We start from the raw sequence: 26,519 nt of genomic DNA, 5'->3' as shown, positions 1-26,519 counted from the left end.
ATGCACTTGGGAAACTGTTCAAAATACCACTAAACACAAGCCCCTGAGCTCGGTTGAAGGTGATCTTTCGCCTGTGCCTAGTATTGAATCACAGACGGATCAAGGCTCGAGGTATACTTTAAGAAGTAGAGGGGGAAAACTAGGTGGACGGACAGATATTTCGCCATCTTTGGCAGCTAAGTCAAAGACTAAAAAAAAAAACAACAAGAAGATTGGATTAAGAAGGAAGCAGAGCTCAAATCCAAACCCCCACCATCATTAAAAACGTATTTCAAAGCAATCCCCTCCGTTCTGGAGTTAAAACCTACGACAGCTGCTATACCAAGAGACTCCATAACTCCTGACTTTACAGAGGGCCTCCTCATAGATATCATATATTGGAGCAATTAGATCAAGTTAAAGATCAAGACTTAGATCAAGCATATATTCAAAGGAGGCAGAGCTCAGGAATGGATGAAAAAGTATATATCGCTGAGACAGCAACATCTGAGAGTGATGATTTATTAACCAATGCCACGGCCAATATTAAATCTGTAGAGGATATTTCAGTCACTATAGATGCGGCTAAAATCCCAGGGGCTACATCCTCAAGGAGCGCTATCGATTTCGAGAGTGAAGATAAGGATTTTAAGTCAATGTCTAGCGATCAATCTGTATTGCTTATCCTTCAGACTTTAAACCGTGAGATGAAAAATGGGTTTGCACTTTCACTGAAGAATCAGCAAGAGATAAAGGAGAAGTTTGATTCTTTATCGGCTAGAACCTCTGCATTGGAATCTACTGTTACTGATCTAAAAATGCTGGTTCTTCAACATACGAAGAAGATAGATGACCTAAGGCAACGTGAACAGGGATATCAGGAGAAAATTGAATCCTTAGAAAATGCTTCAAAGGATAAACAACTTGAACCTTCTCAAAGTCCCGGAAGGCGCAGAAGGATCTAATATTAAGGAGTTTGTTGTGAAACTCATTAAGGGGGCTACTGCAGTGGAAGTCTCAGAGCAAGATCTGATCAGCCATTCAAAGGGTTCATAGAGATCCGTTTCGGTTAAATCCGAACTAAGTAAGACCCAGGAAGATATTAGTCCATTTCTTGACTTACACGTTAAAGGATGAAATCCTGAATAAAGCTCTAAAAACTAGTTCCCTGTCAGCTGAAGGGATTACCTTTCAGATTAGGTCGGATGTGTCATCTATCACAGCATCTAGACAGTGGGAGCGCGGTAAACTACTAGATCCTTTTAGGCAAATGGGTGCCACAGCCCAATTGAAATTCCCTGCATCCCTAAAAGTAATGTACACGAATAAAATGAGTACTTTTAAAAGGGTGGAGGAGGCTGAAGCTTATCTCCAATTAGTAACAGAGGATAGGAGAGGCGACCCGGGGGAGAGAGGTTAAATCATTCTTCTTTCTTTTCTTCTCTCTCTTCTCTCCCCTTGATAGAACTTTGATTTGTCTCTCCATGTTCCGTTGAAAGCTGTACTTCTCGCTACACTGGTTACTAATATAATAGATGTAAATAGTTCATCCAGACATCTGAGGAGGGAGCCTCAAGGTCTTGAGAAGGGCCAAGAAGAAGAAGGGGGGTTCTCCAGGGGTGCACTGGGGGGTGGCTGAGGATAGGGAGGGGTTAAGGAGGGTGGAAGAAGGGCACTGGGTGGGGAGCATGTGGGGAAAAAAAAATTTGTCCAAATCGCCAAATTGGGTCACTTAATAGTCTTAATAGTCTACGCCTATCTAGGAAAATATGTCGCAGGATAAAGTAGCCCCGCAGGTATATATGAGGGTTTTAACATGGAATTTGAATGGCTTATGGGTAAAACATAGAAGAGAGAGGATATTTCAATACTTGAAAGATGCGCCCGAACATATTTTTATTTTGCAAGAGACACATTGCACGGAACAAGAGTTAAGAGAGATATGCAGCAGCAAAAAGTGGATTCAGCACGTTATATGTACATCTCAACAGGTTACTATAAAAGGGGTCGCAATTTTGATTAAAGCAAATCCAGTTATTACAGTGGAAGAATCAAGAGTAGATAAAAGAGGGCGTTGGGCCATAGTAAGAATAAAATATCATTCTTATAAATTCATATTAGCAGGATACTATGGCCCGAATTTAGACGATCCTCTTCCGCTCAGAGAACTCTTGGGTGAACTCTTACACTTTGATGATCCCTTAATTTTAGCAGGAGACTTTAATTTAACTGTGGATCCCCAAATCGATAAAACATATAAACTCAAGGTAACTCATAATCTTAAAACCAGATCTCTATTAATTAATGCAATGCACCAGTTAGGTTGGAAGGATATTTGGAGGAAAAAATCGGGGTTAAAAAAGGAGTTCACTTTCAATAATAAAAAATTGGGACATATGTCTAGATTAGACTTTTTTTTAATTTCAGATCAGCTATGTCCTGCTGTTCACGAAATTAATCATATAGGAGCACATATTTCAGACCATTCTGCAGTTTCTCTAGTCATGAAACTTTCGGGACTACAGAGTATGAAGAGATGGACAATGGATAGAAGTATACTGTTAGAAGAAGAGGTAGTAGAGAAACTGATGGATGAGTCGGAAAGGTTTTTTGAGCTAAATTTAGGGACGGCCGCACTTCCAATTGTATGGGACTCATATAAATCATTTTTGAGAGGTATAATTTTATCTATTCAGTCCGCTAGGCATAAGAAGTTTAGGGCAATGGTATCAGAGATCGACACCAAAATTACCAAATTAGAGTGTGATCTCTTAGACCCAATCTTGAAAGCAGAAGATAATATGCGGAAAGAACTCTCAACATGCAAACTACAACTAGAAGAGATTCTTGACTCTAGAATTAGGAAGCGATGGCAGGCTAGCTCCCTTGCTCATTTTGAATATGGGGAAGCTAGTGGAAAACTTTTAGCTTGGAAAACTAAGAAAGATCAATGTAGGAACACTATCAAAGGAGTTCAATTGGGTAATACGGGGGTGATTTCAGAAAAAATCTCAGACATAGAGAAAGCCTTTTTTGATCACTTTGATTAGGTATATAGGGAGCACTTAGCCCCACAGGATAGCTTAATTCAATCATGGCTGGAAAAATATGCTATACGCCAAATTGACGATGAGGCATCTAATAATTTAAATAGAGGTATTAGTTTAAAAGAAGTGGTGGATGCAATAGATTCGGCAAAAAGGAGTAAGGCCCCCGGTCCGGATGGGCTACCGGCCGAATTGTATAAAGTATTAGCTCCAGTTATCTCCCCCTTTCTTCAGATGCTTTTTATATCTATTTTTGAAGATGGAGGGGAAATACCACCCTCTTGGAATGAGGCCACAGTGGTCCATATTCATAAACCCTTGAAACCTGCAACACAGTGTGACTCTTATAGGCCGATTTCATTGCTGAATTTGGACTATAAGGCTTTTGCTAAAATATTATCAGAGAGATTAAATGGAGTTGCAGGTAGATTATTACATTCTGATCAAAAAGGTTTTGTGAGGGGGAGGTCTATGCAAGATTTGACGCAAGCACTAGTGGGGGCAATTGATGTTGCAACTCTATATAAACTTCCTATGGCGATTATAACACTCGATGCAACTAAGGCATTTGATCGCGTAAACTGGGTATATCTGGCCAGAGCTTTAAAAAGAGCTAATTTGGGTAGGAATTTTTGTAGAGCTATATCCTCTCTTTATCTCTGTCCAACGGAAAGAGTTTTGATAAATGGTGGTCTCTCAACACCTATAAAAATTAATAGAGGCACAAGACAGGGGTATCCCCTCTCACCTTTACTTTTTGATTTATACATAGAGTCGCTGGCCGAGAAAATCAGGCAGGATCAGAATATACTACCCTTTAAATATAAGAGCAGGGAGAAAAAAGTGTCTCTTTATGCAGACGATATGATGGTATTTACCTCAGATCCATTACAAGCAATACCTGTAATCTATAGTGCTGCAGCCCAGTTCGGTAAAATATCAGGATATCAGATTAATCAATCTAAGTCTGAGTGTATGGCCTGGAATTGAACAATTTCAACTTCGATCTTGAAACACGAGATAAGATACTTGGGGGTCCAAATTATGCAGGACATAGAACAATTAACAGACAGAAATTTGGCTAAAATTGAGAGAGAGAGTACGCTGAATTTCTGAAAAGCTGGTCTCTTCTTCCCCTTACTTTAATTGGGCGAGTCAATATCATTAAGATGATGCTGCTTCCTAAACTAATATTCTTGTTCCAGAATATCCCGTTAGCTTTTAAAGAAGCTAAGTTAAGTAAAATCCAAGCTAAATGGAACTCTTTTATATGGGCCTCAAAAGGTATAAGGATCGCTTGGAAAAAGCTGCGAAGAAAGAAAAGTAAAGGAGGCCTGGGTGCTCCAGATTTGAAATTCTATGCTTGGACTCTCTTATTAAAAGCAGGGATAACGTTATTTGATAAGCCAGACAGCACGGAAACAGGAATTATGTTTGAGACAATGCTATCAGGAATTCAAAGGGGAACTCGTGGCTTTTTATTGAACTTTGGAGATCCGCATTTTTTTAAGAAAGTGCGTCTGAAGATGCTGAGAGATATGGCCTATATATGGGCTAAAATAAGGAGATCATTGAATATTCCATATTACTCTGCTATGGCTACTATCTGGGAATCGCCGGGCTCTCCAGAGTGGACCAAGGATTCTCTGGTCACACCCCTGGTGGACACTAATCTAAAATGCTGGGGTCAGCTCTTCCCTGAAGGGACGTTGTTAAGGTGGGATGAGATCTGCATATTGACTGAGGATAAGCTATCTAAGTTTAAATATTTGCAAATTAAGAGCTGGAGCCAGGCGATAGGCTCAAAAATTGGAGCTACGGTTGAGCTGGAGGAACTCCTTATGCGGGGGAAGAATAGGAAGATCAAGACATTAAAGCTGTATTGGACCATTCTGGAAATTGGTGATGGTGATTTCATCCTCCCAGCTCAACTATGGGGAGAGCATGTTCCAGACGTGGAGTTGGAGGAGTTATGGCAAGTATCCTTTAACTTACTACATACCACAGTCTCTCCCGCCAATTTAAAACGCAACCATCTTTTTTCTCTTCACAGAATATATTGGTCTCCTGCTAGGCTAGCTACATTTTCTAAAGCTTCGATTCCTTCCTGCCCAAAGTGTAAGCAGGAAAAAGCTGATGATCTCCACATGTTTTTAACCTGTCCTAGATTGGATAAATGCTATTAAATATACACTGAATTTAGATAGGGCAGACTGGAAAAGAAGAAAGTATTTTTGGATTCCTTGCATCAATTGGCTGGATAGGATGTAACTGTTATGGTCCAATGATTATGCCTTTTTGCAGAGTGAACTACCCTACGATCAATTCCCGGGACTGGAAAGATAGATGAACTGAACTGACTACCTTTTGGTATTATGTGGGTATCTGCAGAAAGTGCATCCATTAAGATCTTCAGAGTCTATGATCATCTAAGGAGGGGCCTATCCGCTGCGTAGTGGATGGCATGGACTTGGTACTCTGAGAATATCTTGAGGCGTATGAGGACTAAAATAAAAAAAGATAATTTCATCAGTGGAGCAAGAGTTGGCTCTGCTGTTGAAAGCACATCACTTCCACACTCCTAATTGAGGTTGAGAAACTGTGAAGTTTTCATAATGGATAGCTAGAAAATCTTGTCTAAAGTTCCCTCTGAAAAGTGACAGGGACATTCTTCAACCCAAAGGGCATTACTTTAAAGTAGAAGTGGCGCTCAAGAGTTGAGAATGCTGATCTCTCCCTGGCTTCCTTAGTCAGGCCAATCTGACAGTAGCTGGAAGTCAAGTTAAATTTGCTTAGATCCTTGTCAGCTCCTAACAGGTTGATGAGTTCATCAGCTCTGAGAACAAGGTATGTGGGGAACCTGGTGACAACATTCAGTCTTCTGTGTTCCACACAGAATTTTAGTTCTGGAGTCTTCCCTTTCGGATTTGCCTAGGCCACCTGGGCTGGCTCAGGGGCTACCTAAGGTCTCAGTCACCCCCAGGAACAACATTTTGGAAATGCTGGTCCTTACTTTGGCTGCCACCTGCACATTTTACTTTTGACTGTACCGCTTTTGACCGCCATAAGTGTGGCAGGGTATGCTCAGTCCCTTGCTCACTTTGCCACTGGATTCAAGCAAGCCGGGCTGAAGACGGCTGTAATGCCAGAAACCGGTCCTCGGAAGCTTGTTTCCGGTCCAGGGAAGGCATGGCTTGGCAGTTCGGGCTGGACCGTTCCCATGAGGCACAGGGTCAGACTGATTTGCATATAGCCATGTCTGAACTGGGGTGGCAGAGTGGGCTAAAGAACGATGATGGATTAAACCCAGATCTTTTGACTGGGTTTGAGTGTTTGATTGATTTGGATGCTCTGTAATCACCACCCCCTTTTGGTCATCCAGAATGCGGCAGCTCGTCTGTTCTTCAAGCTGCCTCTATATCTCCCTGTGTCCTCGCATCCTAGATCTTTGCATTGACTGCCAGTGAAGAACAGAGTTGCTTTTGTTTCATACTACTGATACACATGGACTTTTTTCTAATGGCCCCTAGTATCTCTCTTCCAGATAACAGCGTTACTCTCTTCTATGAGATCTTTGGTAATCTAAGGCGCTGCTTAGGATGGTTCCAAAAGCTAAGAAGGTCAGAGAGGGTGGTTGCTTTTTTTCCTATCTAGAAACACAAGTATAGAATCAGCTCCAAGATGAGCTTTGTTTTCTTAGGTTGGAATAGTATTTTAGAAAGAAGTTAAAAACCGGGCTCTTTGCATCTGCTTGAAATGTTGATGATTTTAGTTCTGCCACTCCTTACCACTGGGACACCACTAGAAGTGGTGCCCTACAAAAACCTCTCATTCATTCATGCTGTTCATTAACAATCCACTTCTTGCTCCAGAAGTGGGGTTTGGGTCTTTCTGCTCTCCTATTGGAGGTTCACTGCAAGCTTGGATAAGGGCCTGATTTAGATCTCAGCGAATAGGTTACTCCGCCACAATGGTGATGGATATTCTGTCTGCCGAAATATAAATCACATTATATCCGATGGAATTTTTATTTTGGCGGACAGTATATCCGTCAATTTTTGGCGGAGTAACCTGTCTGCTAAGATCTAAATCAGAATAGACACAGATGGTGGACGGAATGCAGAGCAAATCAAACATTCACCCCCAGTCAAGAGATCTGGGTTAAATCCATTGTCTTTTGCTCACCGTGCCATTATAGTTTTGATCCGACCATGTGCAAATCAGTCTTGACCCTGTGCCTCATCGGAATAGCCAGCTAGAACTGCCAAGCCAAGTCCTCACTGGAACAGAAACAAGCATCCAGTGGCTGGTATTGGGGCATCACCCCTCATCAGCCAGGCTAGCTTGAATCCATTGGCACAGTAAGCCAGGGACCCACTTCTAGGCATAACCAGCACACATGTGGTGAGAAAGCAAAAGACACACAGATGATGGACTGAATACAGAGTAAATCAAATATTCACCCCCAGTCGTGAGATCTGGGTTAAATCCATAGTTATTTTGCTCACCATGCCATCCCAGTTTAGACCCAGCCATATACAAATCAGTCTTGATCCTGTGCCTCATGGGAACAGTCCAGCCCGAACTGCCAAGCCAGGTCTTCACTGAACCGGAAACAAGCATCCTGGGACCGGTTTTGGGGCATCACCCCTCATAAGCCAGGCTAGCTTGAATCCAGTGGTACAGTGAACCTGGGACCCACGTCTGGGCATGCCTGGCGGGCTTAGGGTGAGAAAGCAAAAGACACACAGATGATGGTTGGAATGCAGAGCAAATCAAACATTCACCCCTAGTCGAGAGATCTGGGTTAAATCCATTGTTCTTTTGCTCCCCATGCCATCCCAGTTTAGACCCAGCCTTATACAAATTAGTCTTGACCCTGTGCCTCATGCGAACAGTCCAGCCCGAACTGCCAAGCCAGGTCCTCATTGGACCAGAGACAGGCATCCTGGGACCAGTTTCAGTGCATCACCCCTCATCAGCCAGGTTAGCTTAAATCCAGTGGCACAGTGAGCCCTGGATCCATGTTTGAGCATAACCTGCATACTTAGGGCGAGAAGCAATAGACACAGATGATGGATGGAATGCAGAGCAAATCATACATTCACCTCCAGTCAAGAGATCTGGGGTAAATCTATCGTTCTTTTGCTTACCATGCTACCAGGCCCTAAGTCTCTCTTTATTGTCATAGAGCATTTTCTTTTCAGAGAACTCTTTCTACTTTCAACTGGAAGGTTTCTCTCAGGGAGGGAAAACTTATTATCATTGAAGAGCTACTTAGTCTATATATATCTTTGCCAGATGCAATAACATTGTCATGAAAGACCTGTTCAACATTCAGAGTACATCCAATTATGGATGACACCCAATTGTTAATGAGTTCCAAGCTCATTCTGTTTACTAATGGTTCATACACTTCATTTGTAGTAAAAATCAAATTTTCCTTAACATCCTTTAACATATGCATTTATTTTAATTGAAAATACTGGTTCTTTCATCATAAAAACTGTAAAGAAATACTGAGATTGCACGAAACATCACAGTAATACTAAAAGACAAAAAAATTAGACAGGAAAGTCATCTAGCGTAAGAGGAAAAGGTAAGAAGAAAAAAGAAGATGGTGGGAACAGTGGTACTACTGATGTACTAAATATGTACAGACTCATTACTACCCTTCAATTAGTGACTGAAGAAATAGCAAAAGTCACAAACATCAATATCCAGTTGTCAGAAGTCCTTCTATAGCCTATGGACTTCGGTGGGAAACATAAAGATTGTCACAATAACCTGCACAGAGGAATTCTCTTACACAAAATGCAGGCTCACATACTCTTGAGCTACTTGGAGAAGGGGACAGACATTTATCTAGTTGCCCAGTGACTTTAAAAAATCACCCATTCTTCATACTCTGACATTTAATGGCATTATAATACCAGAAAAGAAACCAAATCTCAGGATATTGATGCCAGACTGATTGCACTCATTAAGTTGTGCACATGGACTGGTCTTTTCTGTCAGACCTCTCTCTCAGATGATAGGTGTGTGTAATATACTGTGTACATGGACTGCCCTCTCCTTCTGGACCTTTCTGGGTCTGTATGGGTATGTATATTTGGATGTGTACATGGATTGCCACCCTTACAGACCTCTCTCTCAGATGACGGGTGTGCATATTTGTGTGTGTGGATGGACTGGCTTCTCCTTTGAGACATTTCAGATGACAGATGTGTGTAATAGTGAGTGGAGAGGGGTCGCTGTAAATACCTGTGAGGCTGTGGAGTCACGAATTTTGCTGTGCCGTGGACTGAACTACTGCCCGTTTTTCTCTCTATTGTTGGGGGACTGTTTGAGTGTCTAGGGTGACTAGCTGCCAAACGCGCCTTAAATCACCCGCGGACCGAGCGCTGCCTGACCACAACATCCAGCAGGCAGCGCGGTCTTGTGATAGGTGCTAGGCAGCAGCCCCGCCCCCCAGGGATCTTTAAATCCTGACCGGGCCAACGCGTCGCGGGATGCTGTAAATACCCGTGAGGCTGTGGAGTCACGAATTTTGCTGCGCCGTGGACTGAACTGCTGCCCATTGTTCTCTCTATTGTTGGAAGACTGTTTGAGTGTCTAGGGTGACCAGTTGCCAAACGCGCCTCAAATCACCTGCGGACCGCGCGCTGCCTGACCACAACATCCAGCAGGCAGCGCGGTCTCACGAGAGGTGCTAGGCAGCAGCCCCGCACCCCAGGGATCTTTAAATCCAGACCGGGCCAGCGCGTCGCGGGACGCTGTAAATACCTGTGAGGCTGTGGAGTCACGAATTTTGCTGCGCCATGGACTGAACTGCTGCCCGTTGTTCTCTCTATTGTTGGGGGACTGTTTGAGTGTCTAGGGTGACCAGCTGCCAAACGCGCCTCAAATCACCCGCGGACCGCGCGCTGCCTGACCACAACATCCAGCAGGCAGGGCGGTCTCGCGAGAGGTGCTAGGCAGCAGCCCTGCCCCCCAGGGATCTTTAAATCGAGACCGGGCCAATGCGTCGCGGGACGCTGTAAATACCAGTGAGGCTGTGGAGTCACGAATTTTGCTGCGCCGTGGACTGAACTGCTGCCTGTTGTTTACTCTATTGTTGGGGGACTGTTTGAGTATCTAGGGTGACCAGCTGCCAAACGCGCCTTAAATCACCCGCGGACCGCGCGCTGCCTGACCACAACATCCAGCAGGCCGGGCGGTCTTCCGAAAGGTGCCTTGGCAGCAACCCCGCCGCCAAGGGATCTTTAAATCCTGACCGGGCCAACGCGTCGCGGGATGCTGTAAATACCAGTGAGGCTGTGGAGTCACGAATTTTGCTGCGCCGTGGACTGAACTGCTGCCCGTTGTTCTCTCTATTGTTGGGGGACTGTTTGAGTGTCTAGGGTGACCAGTTGCCAAACGCGCCTCAAATCACCTGCGGACCGCATGCTGCCTGACCACAACATCCAGCAGGCAGCACGGTCTCGCGAGAGGTGCTAGGCAGCAGCCCCGCCCCCCATGGATCTTTCAATCCAGACCGGGCCAACGCGTCGCGGGACGCTGTAAATATCTGTGAGGTTGTGGAGTCACGAATTTTGCTGCGCCGTGGACTGAACTGCTGCCCGTTGTTCTCTCTATTGTTGGGGGACTGTTTGAGTGTCTAGGGTGTCTGTGTGCAAAATTTCCTAGGCAGTCAAGGGCTTTCAAATAAAATAAACAAGTGAAAGACCCAAGTCAAGGACAATTGAATAGCTGGAAAAACTGATCTAAAATCATCAAATTTTAATAAAAATGAACATATAATTAATACAAAAACAAAGATACCTGCGGTAAATCACTAATAATTGAAACTAAATAACACAATAATAAAAATTTCAAACAAAAAATACATTTAAAAAAAACATGGTACAGGATAAAATTATGACAGGAACACCAATCAAAGGGGTGTCCGACCGAATTAACAATGCAATACTCGACGCGCGTTTCGGCGAATTAACGCCTTCTTCAGGAGCCACAACGTAATCTGAAATTATACAAAACATAACATGAGATACAATACACTTTACATTTTTGAATGTGACAATAATAAGACTACGAATCAGTACCCAAATTCGCATGTTTTGATTCTCCTAAAAAAGTTTAATCTAAGGACCATTACATCATAACAGCTAGTACAGTGGCCTTGAAGCAATGGGTCTGTCATCAACAAACTTTGTTTATTTTATGTTCATTGATAGACACATGTAGGCTAATAATAAAAAGAGTACAACTCACGCATTGTCTATTAAGCAGACTATTGACATCACGTATTGTATGTCACATATTTGATAAAAAGTACAGTCATATAACCAATTTCACTGATGATACATTCTCTACTTACTTCATAAAAATCAGGGATTAGCTCGGGCAATGCTCATAAGTAAATTTGATGTACCAAATTGGATCTAGATAGAGAAAAATGCATAGCATCATTCCAATGTTCCCATTAGTTTGAATAAAAGTGAATCAATTTGAGCACAAGGGATGCCATTGATGTAGGCAGACAAGAACAGTAGTCGGGTTTCGAACACACATATACGATTGCCAAGGATCGTCATACAAATGAAATGGCTAATCGGTTCTCCACATGTTTAGGGGAGAAAAGAACAGAGAGAAATGATGTACATTACATATAAGTACCTGATGTAAATACACGTAGCCTGCGATCCTAAATAGGGTATGTTGTCTGGTAGAGGTTCATATTAAGAGCCCGAATAGGAATGAGTCTGTAAGAAGGTTGAAAAAGGATCCATTTTATTCTATATACTAAGGTCGTGTCAAGATTAATAGGGCACGCAAAATGATGGCACAATAATTCAATTTACCTAAAGAGCGATGTCTCTAAGACTGGGCACTTCTTCTATGGTGGTGTCGAAAACGATAATCACGACGTTCAGACCAAAAAGGCTTAAAACATCTAAAGGCAAATATCAACACATTACTAGATGCATAACGCAGTTTGGTCATAAATTAGCAAAAATTCGATGCACAGACCTCTCTCTCAGATGACGGGTGTGCATATTTGTGTGTGTGGATGGAGTGGCTTCTCCTTTGAGACATTTCAGATGACAGATGTGTGTAATAGTGAGTGGAGAGGGGTCGCTGTAAATACCTGTGAGGCTGTGGAGTCACGAATTTTGCTGTGCCGTGGACTGAACTACTGCCCGTTTTTCTCTCTATTGTTGGGGGACTGTTTGAGTGTCTAGGGTGACTAGCTGCCAAACGCGCCTTAAATCACCCGCGGACCGAGCGCTGCCTGACCACAACATCCAGCAGGCAGCGCGGTCTTGTGATAGGTGCTAGGCAGCAGCCCCGCCCCCCAGGGATCTTTAAATCCTGACCGGGCCAACGCGTCACGGGATGCTGTAAATACCCGTGAGGCTGTGGAGTCACGAATTTTGCTGCGCCGTGGACTGAACTGCTGCCCGTTGTTCTCTCTATTGTTGGGGGACTGTTTGAGTGTCTAGGGTGACCAGCTGCCAAACGCGCCTCAAATCACCCGCGGACCGCGCGCTGCCTGACCACAACATCCAGCAGGCAGCGCGGTCTCGCGAGAGATACTAGGCAGCAGCCCCGCCCCCCAGGGATCTTTAAATCCAGACCGGGCCAACGCATTGTGGGACGCGCGCGGGCTCGCCCGGGCAAAGCCCGGGCCAAGGGCGGGCCCGTCCTTGCCCGTCAGTGGTCAGAGGAGGCCGGGATGGGCCCAGTCGCTTGGTCTCGTCCCCTCTTTATAATAGAAAGTAGGTTTCTAAAATTGGTCTGTATTCCATTATGACTGCTGGAGAGGGTAAGATCTCTGATGTTACGATCATCCAGACCCTCCTACCGTGAAGAATGGGAAAAAGGAAACTACCTAGCCCTAAGGGAATCAGACCAACGGTAGAAAAACAGCAATCCCTACTAAGCTATTTAACCGGGGAGGTGGACGTTCTGGACAAACAGATTCTCTCAGTGGAAGAATCCATCGCGGGTTCCACCTCTGGGATAAATCAGCCACCACTCCTGAGTGATGATTCCATAAAATCAAACCTAGGGGAAGAGAATATCATCCCAGTAAATGGATGTATTCAAACATCTGTTGACGAGATTCAGTCAATAGGTAGTGACTCGCCAGCCCAACCCCCACAGAAAAAGCAACGCAAACCTAGATTAAGAATCCTTGATGCTCACAACTCTCAAAAAGATTCTGATCTAATCACAGTTCACCCGGTCCCAGATGAGCTAAGTACTCAACCTAATGCATCACTCAAAAGGAAACACGCAGCATCCACAAACAATATACTAAACAAAAATCAAGTAGGCAGGATAACATAATTAGTCAACCACGTTCAGATATTCAGCACCTAACAGCATTAATCGAAAGACTTGACTCATTCTTAAGAGTCAGGCTGGATCAATTAACTACCAGGGTAACCAGTATAGAAACTTTTCTACTGACTAAACCCAACGTATCGAACTTAGGGACAAATAGCGATACGTGTTCAAATACGGTTACAAACACCCAGCCGTTTAATCAGAATGCATTAAAAAACGTAAGGCACGAGATAAACAAAACAGCAGCAATAATTCCTGAAAATTTTCCCCCAGTTAACACAGTCACGACCCAAATAAATCAAATTGGAAAAACGCCAATACACATGCCACCAAGACATACTAACAATTATCTGAAACCACCTACACAGGGATTCCCCTCACAAACGCCACCGCTCTCGCAGAAGTATAGTCAAGATCATAGAACCGCCCTGACTCCTGTGGAACAAAGACCTGTAGACCCCCATTTACATCTTCCACCAGAGGCCACCCCTTATGTGGTAATACTTGGAAATGTTCCACCTACCCATTCTCATCAAGAAGAACCTTGGACAGCTCTCAAAAACAAGACATTACACTGGCTCAGCAATAGGACAGGGCTTCATAGTCAACTATTTGATGAATTTAAGATGGTCAGAAGAGTCCAATGGGTAGGGGTAAGGGAGAAGGACCTGAACGGAGAATGTATAGTTATTACATTTAGATCACCACGCCTAGTAAGGGAGATTTTAAACATAGAGCGAGTTGAACCTTCAGTGGTAAACTTTTTGCGAGAACTCTACTCAAATGCTTCAGCGAGGGTGAGATATGGTGTCAACGGGGACCTCACCAAGCCCTTTAAGATAGAGACGGAGGTCAGACAGGGGTGTGTTCTGGCCCCCTTCTTATTCACTCTTTAAACCAATGGGCTTGAAGTAGAAATGGTAAAAGACAGCCAAGACTTGCCAGCGATCCGCCATCGACCAATACCGGCACTCCTGTATGCCGATGACGCTGTCATCCTGGCAAGAACTCCGGTCCAACTCCAGTGCTCAGTAAACAGATATTGCAATTATATGTCCTCCCTGAATTTAAAAGTAAATATAAAAAATACTTTTACTATGCATGTTGGCCCAAAACAAAAAAGGAAAAACAAGGACATATTTGTTAATAACTCTATTCTAGAGACCACAACATCCTATCCCTATTTAGGGATTATGGTAGATAGCAAACTAAATTGGTTAAAAGCAATCCACTCTAGAAAAATGCCTTTTCTTAGGGCCACATCAGCACTGACGGCGTTTGCGCAAAAACTAGGAAAGAGACCTTCTGAGGAAATGCTTAAGATCTTCCAAGCAAAATGAGTCAGCGTTGCCAGTTATGGCTCGGGTGTATAGGGGTATTCTAATACGGATGATTTACAGAAAGTTGAGAATTCCTTTCTCCGTTATCTCCTCTCTGTCCCTAAAGCCACCACGACATATGGCTGTCACTTAGAACTAGGCCTGGATTATATTTCGGACATCTTTAAGGCTCAACCAATAATGATGTGGAGACACATTTGGACCAATGAGCAGTGTTTACTAACTCGCGAGCTCATTGAGGACTGCATGGCATTAGATAACACCCATAAAATAAGATGGCTCGAGTATGTAAAATGTTTTTTCACAGACCTGGGTCTTCTGAGCTTTTACACCCACCCAGCCACAATTGCCAAAAATTCAAAAAGGGAGCTAAAAAAGTTGTGTCTCCTCCATCTGGGAGACATCCGTATGGTTCAAGAAGCGGGAAAAAGTTCAGTACATCTTTTGGCTATTCAAACTACTTTCTCGCTACAGCCATATTTAAAATATAATCTGAATCAATATGAAAAATTTCTACTGACTAGACTCAGATGAGATAATTTTTACCGGCTAATCTCGTTCCCAATACAGAACGACTGGTCGAGGACCTTGCCATCTTGCCCCTGTGATTCCACTGCCAACCAATCCACAATACATGTAGTACTGTTTTGTAAATCCTATGTAATCCCACGCAGACGTTGGATAATTCTAATACTGAGAATAATGGGGCTTCGAACCTGCCGCCCAGTCTATTTATCCTTGCAAATGCTGGAAAATGAATTGTATGCCAAAGCCATTGTTTGTTTTTTACAATTCTGTGTTAACCACCGCCCCAATCTTAACTGTGATTGACTGTTATATTGTTTCCGTGATTTATCGAACTTCGTGTAAAATTGATGAATCCCTCTTCTTTTTTTTAAATTAATTTTTATAATAATGAAAAGATGTTTTTACTGTACTTTTATGGTATTCTACGAAAATCGAATAAAGAAGATTTTGAATTTGAGTGGAGATGGAACGGACTCTCCTTTCACTCCTCTCTCTCAGATGACAGCTTTTCCTAGTAGGGTATGTGGATGGATTAGCTTTTCCTTTCAAGCCTCTGTCTCTCAGAATAGGGGTGTGAATAGTATGGTGTATAGCGAGTGACTAGCCTCTGCTTTGATACCTCGCTCTCTGATGGTGGGTATGAGTGGGGAGGGACTAGCCTCTCTGATGAGAACAGTCTCCCGAATAAAGGGTGTGCGTAGTAGGCATGGACTGCCTCTCCTTTCAGACCTCTCTCTCAGATAGCAGGTTTGTGTACTAAGGTATGTCGATGGACTGGCCTCTCCTTTCAGAATTCTCTCTCAGATGACAGGTGTGCGGTAGTAGGGTGTGTAGATGGACTGGCCTATGTTTTCAGATCTCTGTCTCAGATGACAACTGTGCATAGCAGCATTAATGGGGAGTGACAGATCTCTCCTGTCAGACTTCTTGGGAACGAAATATCAAAATGATATCTTACGCGGACGACACGCAACTCATTTTCACTTTTCCCAAGGATACTTCACCTGACCAGGCTAAACTACAGGAAGACATCCTGGCCATTTCCAACTGGATGGCGGAGAATTATCTCCAGCTCAACTCCTCTAAAACGGAGCTACTTTGGCTGGGAGGTGACCTGCAGAACTGGGACCATCAGTGGTGGCCCCCTTCGTTGGGCCCCCCCCAATCCCTAAGGAGGCCGTTAAGAACTTGGGCGTCCTAATGGATAAGTCTCTGTCCTTCGAGCTTCATGCTAAGAAGGTCGCAGGTACCTGTTTCGGGCGCCTACGCTGTATTAAACCTATCCTAGGTTTTTTTAAGCCTCCCACCCGCCAAGTCATAATCCAGTCCCTGGTTCTTTCCCATCTTGACTACTGCAATGGTCTCCTGCTGGAGGCCAATAAGTCAGTGGTCAATAGACTTCAGAGAGCTCAGAACGCCGCAGCTCGAACCCTTTTTGCCCTCCCTAAACACTGTCATGTTTCCCATCTTCTTCACCGGCTTCACTGGCTTCCGGTGAAACAGAGAATCGAATTTAAAACCCTCTGCCTCACCCACAAAATTCTCCATGGCCAGGGACCCCATATACTACAGGATCTCTGCACACCCTATGTTCCCACCCAAACCCTTCGCTCTGCTGACCTCCATCTTGCCCGCACCATGCGCAAAAGCAGAGCCGATGGCCGCTCCTTCAGGTCCCTAGCCCCGGCCCTCTGGAATTCTATCCCCATTGAGGCACGCGCCACTCAAAACCACTGGCACTTCTGTAAATGCATCAAAACCTGGCTGTTTGCTTCTACTCTGGGGTCCATTTCTTAGGCCGCTCTGCTTTACCCTATCACTCTTTCTGTCTGGTTGTCTGCAAGCGCTGGGATGCCCCGTTGTTGGGGCAGCCATGCGCTATACAAGCACACCTAACAAAACATAACATAACTTCTCTCTCAGATTATAAGTGTGTAGTATGGTGTGTGGATGGACTGTTCTCTCATTTGAGACCTCTCTCAGATGATGTGTGTTTGTAGATATGTGGTGAGCCTGGCCTCTCTGATGAGACCTCTCTCTTGGATGACTGGAGTGCATAGTATGCTGTGCCCAGAGACTGTCCTCCCCATTAACACCCCTATCTTTGATGATAGGTGTGAATAGTAGGGTGTGGGAAGAGCCTTATCTCTACTCATAACTCTTACAAAGCTGATTGGAATATGTAGTAGCCTCTGAAAAATTCCTTCTCCAGTAAGACACCTTCCTACAGTCACAAGATGTGCATAATAGAGTTTATTCAAACATCACCTATCCTTCCTACTTTTCACGATCCTGCAGGAGTCTCACAAGATAGTAAAAGTTGTTTTTAAGGAATCAACCTTCTAATGATTGCAGTACTTATCTCTTACACACTCTTGGTCTCAAAAACAAGGGCTGCAAAATATATTACTACAAATAAAGCGTACTGGGAACTCATCTATTCCCTTTTACTATCAAAATCCAGGGGGAAAGCATGCCTTTCCATTACCCCTTTATAGATTTGTACTTCATTTCTGCAACACCTTCAATTTTTCACAGTATACAGTAATGGTGGCCATTTCATTTCTAAAATTCCAACAGTTAGCCAATCAAAGCACTTGCTCTTATGGGACTCTCAGGAGCCTCTTCCTCCTGCAAGAGCATGAAGGGTCTTATGAAAAACAGGGTTTATGGTCAATTACAAGGCCTATTTTTTATTTGGTGCTCTGGCGGGTCTCCCGTGAGTCTCTCGCAAGCCCAGCTGCCAAAATAAGGTATTATTTTGACCCTTAATATCTCAAAAACTACTAAAGAGATTTCTTGGAATTTTAGGGGATAGCAATCCCAGGGCCTGAAAACACTCTTTTAAGGGCTTCAGCCTTCTTAACCACTTCACTGCTAGGCCTCCCCGTGCTAAGCCTTTTATTGGCTAGATGGGGTAGTTCGCGCCTATGCCCCTGTAACATTTTGACAACATAAGGTATCTATGCCAAATTTGCGGCCTTTTCTTCCAACATCACAGGTATTCTAAAGGTGCCCAGGTTTTGTGGATTCCTCTGGAGGGGACCCAGAAATTTGGCAAAATACAGCAACTTTTTGGGGGGGAAGGGAATGGGAAAAAAGTGCTGCAAATGAAAGCATTTGTTTTTTTCCGCTGCAAATGGTATCAACAAATAGTGTATGATGCTGAAATCACCATCATTCCAGCTTTCAGGGACTGGCAGACTTTTTGTCAGAAAACCCAAACATTTTACACAGTTTTGGCATTTTACTGGGACATAGCCTATTTTTGCTATTTTTTGTGCTTTCAACCTTCTTCCAGTTAAAGGTAGAAATGTGTTAGACCGGTCAGCCTTGGGGTGGTCTCCCCTACATTTTTGCCCTTTTTGCCTCCCATTTTTACCTTACATTTCGTTGGACTTAGGACTCTGGGCGCCTCACCACTGCTAAACAGTGCTGAGGTGCAGGTGCTCTTCCCTAAAAGCTTGTGAGGCTGGCATATCTGCCACAAGCCACTGCTACTGCAGTAAGGTTTAATCCTCCATAGGCTAACATTGGGAACTTCCCCTTGTGGAATAACTTCTGACAGGGACCTAATAAGTCTATCATGTTTGGTCTTGTTGGACTCGGGGCGGGGAACCCTTTCCAGTGATATATAGGGTTTGGGCATTCCTTCGCTAGGGATCCCACTTTTATAAATGGGACCTTTTCCTGCCTACACTTAGATTAGGCTGCAGACTCCCCCCTCCCCTCTGCATACTGATAGCCTGCCTGGGTTGGGAGGTGGGAGTGGTGATTCACACCTTCTTCCCTGAGATGAGCTGTGAGGGGCTGCCCACTGTAGCCTTAACGGCCTGTCTCTTGTCACTGTGACAGCTAGGTCAGGGAAGGCAGGGAACATACCAGAACTCCCTGGACTCTTCCAGAAGCCCCTGCCCCCAGACCCTTCCCGAGACTTCCACCACTTTCTAGCCCTAGACTAAAAAGATATATAAGGGAGGGTCCTGGCCTCACATTCTTGTTACACCCTGGACTAAGAAGAAACTCTGCTGGAGTAAAGACTGCTGCGCTAGGAGGAAAAGCCCACTCTGCTGGAGCTGACTGTTCCTAGGAACTGCTGCCCTGTGGTGCTTGAGCTGCCCTACTGCCTGCTGATCTGGCCCTGCCAAGAGGAGACTGAAGAAACATCCCAGGAGTGTCTCCACAACATCCAGAAAGACTCCCTCTGCACTTCTGAACAACCTCTGCACCCTGCAGCACTGGGTGTGGGAGACAACTTCTTACACCCCTACATCATCGCAGCTGGTGGAGGACTCTGACTGCGCTGCCTAGCACTGTGGGGAGAACTGAAGTGCTATGTCCCTGTAAGTACCGTCCCCGCCTGGGGACCCTGAATGCGCCACGAGGCACTGCGGGGGGGGGGAGCGCTGTGCTGGGACTCCAAGCGCTGCTGTCAAAGAGCGCTGTGTGCCTTGGACCTTTAATGTCTCCGAAATGCTGTGAATGGTAAGCGCTGCGGGGTCCAAACTCATCTCCGCGAGCCCGGGCCTGTGAACACGCTGTGTGCCGTGACCCAAGCGCTGTGAAGGGGAGGCGCTGTGGGTAGAAATTCCCACACTGAGATTTGGGTGAAAAGTGCACCAGAATCACCGTTTGGATCACCGCCGCAGGCGCAAGGGTAAATCTGCTGGAAACGCTCCTGAAATCAGCCCGGGAGAAAAGCACACCAGGACTGCCTCGGAGACTTCCCCCCGATAACACCGCCACGGCCCGGGAGTCTCAGGAAGCCTCTGCGCAGCCCCTCTGACATCAGAGAGGGGCCGCGCTGGGATTGGTTACCGGCGTGGGGCGTTGCCCGGCAACGAAGGGCTCGTCCCGGTAGCGAGGCCGCTTTGGAAACAGGAAAAGGGCTTCCCTCGCTCCCCTTCGGATTAGCTGCAACCCGGTCCAAGTGCCCCAGAGAAGAGAGGAGCTCCACGACGGTGACGGCCTTGCCCCCGAAGCCACAGGTAACAACCTAGCGGAAGCGCTAGGGTTTTGTCTGCCAAGCTACCTGGGCGGGACGCGGGCTGTGGGTTGGAGGCCGTGTAGGCGGCAGGGACTGCCTGAGCTGACCGGAACTGCCTCAATCAATTGAGGACCGCGGGGACTGCCTTCATTTACCCAGGTTGGGGTCTGTCTCATTTGAACTCGCCCGGCTTTGGATTGTGCTTGCTGGGTTTAGGGGCACTTCGAGGAGCCGGGACAGTGTCTGTAAAGAAGCGGGCTGCCTCCATCTCCTACAGGGGTTATTTCTGTTTAGTTGCGGGCCGGGCAGACTATCGATCCGATTGGGGCATTTTAGCCCTACCAGCTGCACTTCCTCTGCTGGGAGCGTTATTTCTTTGCGAGGCGCACATATAAGGCTACCAGAGAACCTCTGCCGTAAGAACGTTCCTATAGTGAATGTTGGCCATCAGAGCCTACCTAAAGTGAACTTTTTGCCATAAGAGCATTCCGGAAGTGAATTGGGTACTATAAGAGAACACTTGGGGACAGTACAGAGAAGAGCATGCAATGTGCCATTTGGATTAATTTTACTACTGATCTTGCCTGAAACCTGGATTTATTTTACTATTGAACTTGCCTAGGAACTGGGTTTAGTTTGGTCCTACCGGGAACTGGATTGACTGGCTTATTGATCTTACCAATGGTGGACCTTGCATAAATTTGAGATAAAGCTACTTTATATTTTTATAAACAACTGGTGTGGTGTCCTTTTGTGAGTGTTTCTTATTGGGTCGCTGCTGCTGCGTGTTGCACAAATACTTTACACATTGCCTCTGAAGTTACGCCTTTGCTGCTCTGCGCCTAGCTACCAGGGCGGAAGCGGTGGTCCCTACTTGGACTAGGGTGCATACCCCTGCCAACTAGAGACCCCGGTTCTAACATTGGTGATCGAGCGGTGGGATAGGACTTGTGCTTGTGTAACACCACGCAGCGACGCAGTGTACACCGCAACCCTACACCTGATTCTACTGAATTTTTGTCTACCCTCTCCAATTGGCATTTTTGAATTTTTTTTTTTAATTCTCCCTGACTGGCTGCTCTTTTTAAAAAAAAAAGTCCTTTCGCCTAAGTCCCATTTGGTTTTCTCTACAAACGTCTGAGGCCCTACCTAGCAAGATGGAATTCGAGCTGGCCAATCTGGAAGTTTACACAGTGGCACAACTCAAGGAATTCTGCGAGGAGAAAGGGGTGCCCTTCAAGCGAAGCGCCAAGAAGGCAGAGCTTCAGAAAGCCTTGGGAGCATGGGTAACAGCCCACCCAGAAGGAGATGGGGACGGGCAAGGACCAGAGCACAACGCCACGGGAAACCTTGACCTACTGCACTTGGCGGGAAATGGTAATTTGTTACCAGGTACAGGGGTACCTTCCAGGGCAGGCAGTAGTGTGTCAGTGAAGAGCCTGTCCTCAGAGGACCTGGAGGACAGGAGGGAGGAGAGACAGCTCAAGTTGGAGCTTGCCAAGCTGGAGAGAGAGCGGGAAAGAGAAAGGTGGGCCATGGAGCAGGATCGCGAGAACAAGCGACTGGCTATGCGGGAAAAAGAACTTGCCCATGAGCTCAGCCTGAAGGAACTGGAAATCCGGGCCCTAGAAGTAGGGGCCAACAGCAACAAGAATGGTGGCAGCGTACCTATGGAAGCTTCACGTGAGTCCAGGGTCTTTATGCCTAAAGATGTGATGGCCAGTTTTAAGGTGGGGGATAATATTGATAAGTGGTTAGCCACCTATGAGGTGTCTTTAAGAGCCCATGGGGCCCCAGAGAGTTATTGGGGGAGTGGTTTGTATAAGTTCCTACCTCCAGGTGTTAGGGACACCCTCCTTTACCTAGAGAAGGAAGACCAGACTAACTATTCTGTCATGAAAGCTGCATTGCTTAAGAGGTTCGGTCTTACCCCTGAGAGGTATAGGCAGAGTTTTAGGAATAGCCACAAACTTCCCACACAGAACTGGGTAGACTTCCTGGACTACGCTAGTAAAGCTTTAGATGGTTGGGTGCGGGGCAGCAATGTGCATGACTATGAAGGGTTGTATGACTTGTTTTTAAGAGAGCACCTTCTAGAGAAATGTTTTCCAGAGCTGCGCCAACACCTGGTTGACCGCAAGTTGACCAATCCTAGGAAGCTTGCGGAGGAGGCGGACACCTGGGTCAGTACCAGGGTGTCCAACAAGGGTTCTGGGGGGGACTCCCAAAGGGGTGGTCAGGGTTCCCACCAGAAGAAAGAGGGGGGAGACAAAAAGAAAGAGTTCTCCAAAGGCCCCCAAAATAATTCACAAGGGAAAGGGTCTGGGTCCCAGCCCCAATCTGGCCACCAGAAGCCCACTTATCCTGACAAAGGTCAGCAGCCCAGAAGTGTCCGGTGCTATGAGTGTAGTGAACTTGGACACTACAAGGGGGATCCCAAGTGTCGCAAGAGAGCACCACAGGCCGCTGGAGGTAAAAACCCCGGGGTGGCTAGTGTAGCGCTTGGGGAGGAGCTGTCCCTAGATGATGGGAATGAGGGGGCAGGGCTTGTCCTAGAGTCTCAGGGAGATAGTGAAATGGTTCCTAAGATCCATGTGCCCTCAAATACTACCAAGTATAGGCAGTGGGTCACCCTCAATGGTCGGGGGTGGAGGCCCTGAGGGACACAGGTGCCAGCATGACTATGGTAAGGAGTCAGCTGGTGTCCCCAGAACAAATAATTCCCGATGCAGTCCATCCAGTTGTGATGGCTGACAACAGGGGGGGTCACTATCCCATAGCACAGGTTCTATTTGAGTGGGGAGGGCTTTCAGGCCTTTTAAGAGTTGCTGTGAGCCCTGCCATGCCAGTGGACTGTCTGTTAGGTAATGACCTAGAGCATACTGCCTGGAAGGAGGTAGAGCTCAAAGCGCATGTGGAGATGCTTGGGTTGCCGGAGTGGATTTGTGCTGCCACACGGTCTATGGCTGCCCGGAAAGGGAGTCAACCAGGGCTGAAGCCTGGAAAAATGGCCCAGTCAGCTGCTAAGAAGGGAGGAGCCCGAGGGCGTGGGAAGGCCGTCCCGGGGCAGTCACCCCGTGAGATGGATGGGGCACCTGAGGAGGTTGCACCGGAGTCCACGGAGGGGGACGTTGCTTCCTTGGGGGACTTACCTACCCCTGCAGAGTGGCAGGTGGAAGGAGGGCCCACCAGGGAGGAGTTTTGCCGGGCACAGAAGGAGTGTCCTACCCTTGAGGGCATGAGGCGACAGGCCGAAGCCCAAGCAGCAGGCAATGCCTCCGCGAAGTATCATATTTACTGGGAGGATGGGCTCCTTTACAGTGAGCCCAAGGCTCCTGTGCATGGGTCATCAAGGGCCTTAGTGGTCCCCCAGTGCTACAGGGCCTTTCTTTTGGAATTGACTCATGAGATCCCATTGGCAGAACACTTGGGCCAAGACAAGACCTTTGCTAGGCTTGTCCCACATTTTTATTGGCCGCAGATGAGGGTCTCCTCAGATAACTTCTGCAGGACCTGTCTGACCTGCCAAGCCAGTGGGAAAACAGGGGCTAAGCTGAAGGCTCCCCTGGAACCACTACCTGTTGTTAGCACCCCCTTTGAGAGGGTGGGCATCGACATTGTGGGGCCTATGGATCCACCGACTTCTTCTGGCCACCGGTTTATCCTGGTTCTGGTGGACCACGCCACCCGGTACCCAGAGGCTATTCCTCTGAGAACCATCACTGCACCTGCAGTGGCCCGGGCCCTGATGGGGATTTTTACCAGAGTGGGTTTCCCCAAAGAGGTGGTGTCCGACAAGGGTACCAATTTTATGTCTGCCTACATGCAAGCCATGTGGAAGGAGTGTGGGGTTACTTATAAGTTCTCCACCCCTTACCACCCACAGACCAATGGTCTCGTGGAGAGATTTAACAAGACCCTAAAGGGCATGATCAGGAGTCTGCCTGAGGGCCTGAGGAAAAAGTGGGACATCCTGCTGCTGCTGCGTGTTGCACAAATACTTTACACATTGCCTCTGAAGTTACGCCTTTGCTGCTCTGCGCCAAGCTACCAGGGCGGAAGCGGTGGTCCCTACTTGGACTAGGGTGCATACCCCTGCCAACTAGAGACCCCGGTTCTAACATTGGTGATTGAGCGGGTGGATACAGCTATACGTTTTTAAAAAGTAGACAACATTCTGAATTCAGCATGGGGTAATTTGTGTAGATCCTTTAAGGTGTCTTTATAGAGACCTATAGTTGAAAATAGGAATAATTTAAAATGTGTTTAAAAAAACAGCTATGTGTGCCAACGTTTTCACCTGTAACTTCTTCTAAGTATGACAAATGATTTTAAGCAATATACTGTTACATCTGCTGGCCCTTTCTGGTTGTGGAAATATATAGGACTTGTAGGTTCACTAAGAACCCTACGAGCCCATAGTCAATCCCTGAGCAGGGTCTTGCAATGGTTTTTTATTGTGTACTGGGTACATAGCAATTCATTTGGAAAAATATATGCAGTAAAAAATCAGGATGAAAGACACCGATGTATTTCTGAAATTAGAACAAAATATAGAGTTTAGAAACAGTTGCTATTTTCACATTTCCGAAATTTTGAGTACCCATACTAGCATGAGAATTATAAGACATTTTTCAAAGTAACTTCTTTTTTACGAATAGTCTTTCATTTGGAAGGTAGAAATGCATCGAAAGGCAATAGGTAATAACTGTTACCCTACAAATATGTGTTACCCTAAAGATCCCAATAAAATTTATACCTCACTTGTGTGGGTAGGCCTAGTGCCCGCGACAGGAAACAGCTCAAACCGCAACGTGGACACACCACATCTTTACATTGAAACTGAGCCTTTTTTTTTAAAGTGCTTAGCTGTGAATTTTGAACCCTAACTCTGCCGGCACCTAGGGAAACCTAGCAAACCTATACATTTTTCAAAACTAGATACGCAGGGGAATCCAGGATTGGCTAACTTGTCTGGTTCTGACCAGATTCTGTTACCGAGAATCCCTTGTAAACCTCAAACCTTGAAACAAAAACACGTTTTCCTCAAATTTCTGTGGTGGAAAGTTCTGGAATCTGCATGGATCCACAAAATTCTACCCACCGCGCATTCCCCAAAGGGTAGGCCTAGTGCCTGCAACAGGAAACGGCTCAAAACGCAATGTGGACACACCACGTTTTTACAGTGAAAACTGACCCTTTTTTTGCAAAGTGCCTAGCTGTAGATTTTTAACCCTAGCTCTGCCGGCACTTAGGGAAACCCGGCAAACCTATACATTTGTGAAAACTAGACACCCAGGGTAATCTAGGATGGTGTGACATGTCTGGCTCTCACCAAGTTTTGTTACCTTGCAAAACCCAAACTTTGTCCCCCAAAAGAATTTCCTCACATTTCTGAGGTGGAAAGTTCTGGAATCTGCATGGATCCACAAAATTTCACCCACCCCTCATTCCCCAATGTCTTCCAATAAAAGTGGTGCCTCACTTGTGTGGATAGGCCTAGTGCCCACAACAGGAAGCGGCTCAAAATGCAACCTGGACACACCATATTTTTACTGTGAAAACTGACCATTTTTTTGCAAAGTGCCTAGCTTTAGATTTTGAACGCTAGCTCTGCCTGCACCTAGGGAAACCTAGCAAAACTATACATTTTTGTAAACTATACACCACGGGGAATCCAGGATGGGGTGACTTGTCTGGCTCGCACCAGGTTCTGTTTCCCAAAATCCTGTGCAAACCTCAAACATAGTCAAAAAAACAATTTTTCTCACATTTCTGTGGTGGAAAGTTCTGGGATCTGCGTGGGTCCACAAAATTCCACCCACCCCGTATTCCTTAAAATCTTCCGATAAAAATGGTACCTCACTCGCGTGGGTAGGTCAAGTACCCACGACAGGCAAGGGCCCAAAACATATTGAGGAGTCATCTAAATGACCAATCACACAACAACCTGGTTTTGCAAGGGGGTCACTGGGGTTTTTGGCACGAGCTGAGCGGCCATCTTGAGAAACTTACCAAGCCCACACATTTTTGGAAACTAGACACCCAGGGAGTCAAGCAAGGTATGGCTTGCATGGACCCACCCAACGTTTTCCTACCCAGAATCCCCTGCTAACCTAAAATTTACCTGAAAAAAATCATATTTTTCTCAAATTTCTGTGTGGGGAAGTTCTGGAATCTGTGTGGATCCACAGGTTTCCTACCACCCAGCTTTTCCCTAGGGCTCCCAATAAAAATGGTACCTCACTCATGTGGGTGGGTCAAGTACCCCTGACAGGCAAG

The sequence above is a fragment of the Lissotriton helveticus genome, chromosome 3_1, assembly GCF_964261635.1.
Source record: "Lissotriton helveticus chromosome 3_1, aLisHel1.1, whole genome shotgun sequence".
Taxonomy (NCBI): domain Eukaryota; kingdom Metazoa; phylum Chordata; class Amphibia; order Caudata; family Salamandridae; genus Lissotriton; species Lissotriton helveticus.
This window is presented reverse-complemented; position numbering follows the sequence as displayed.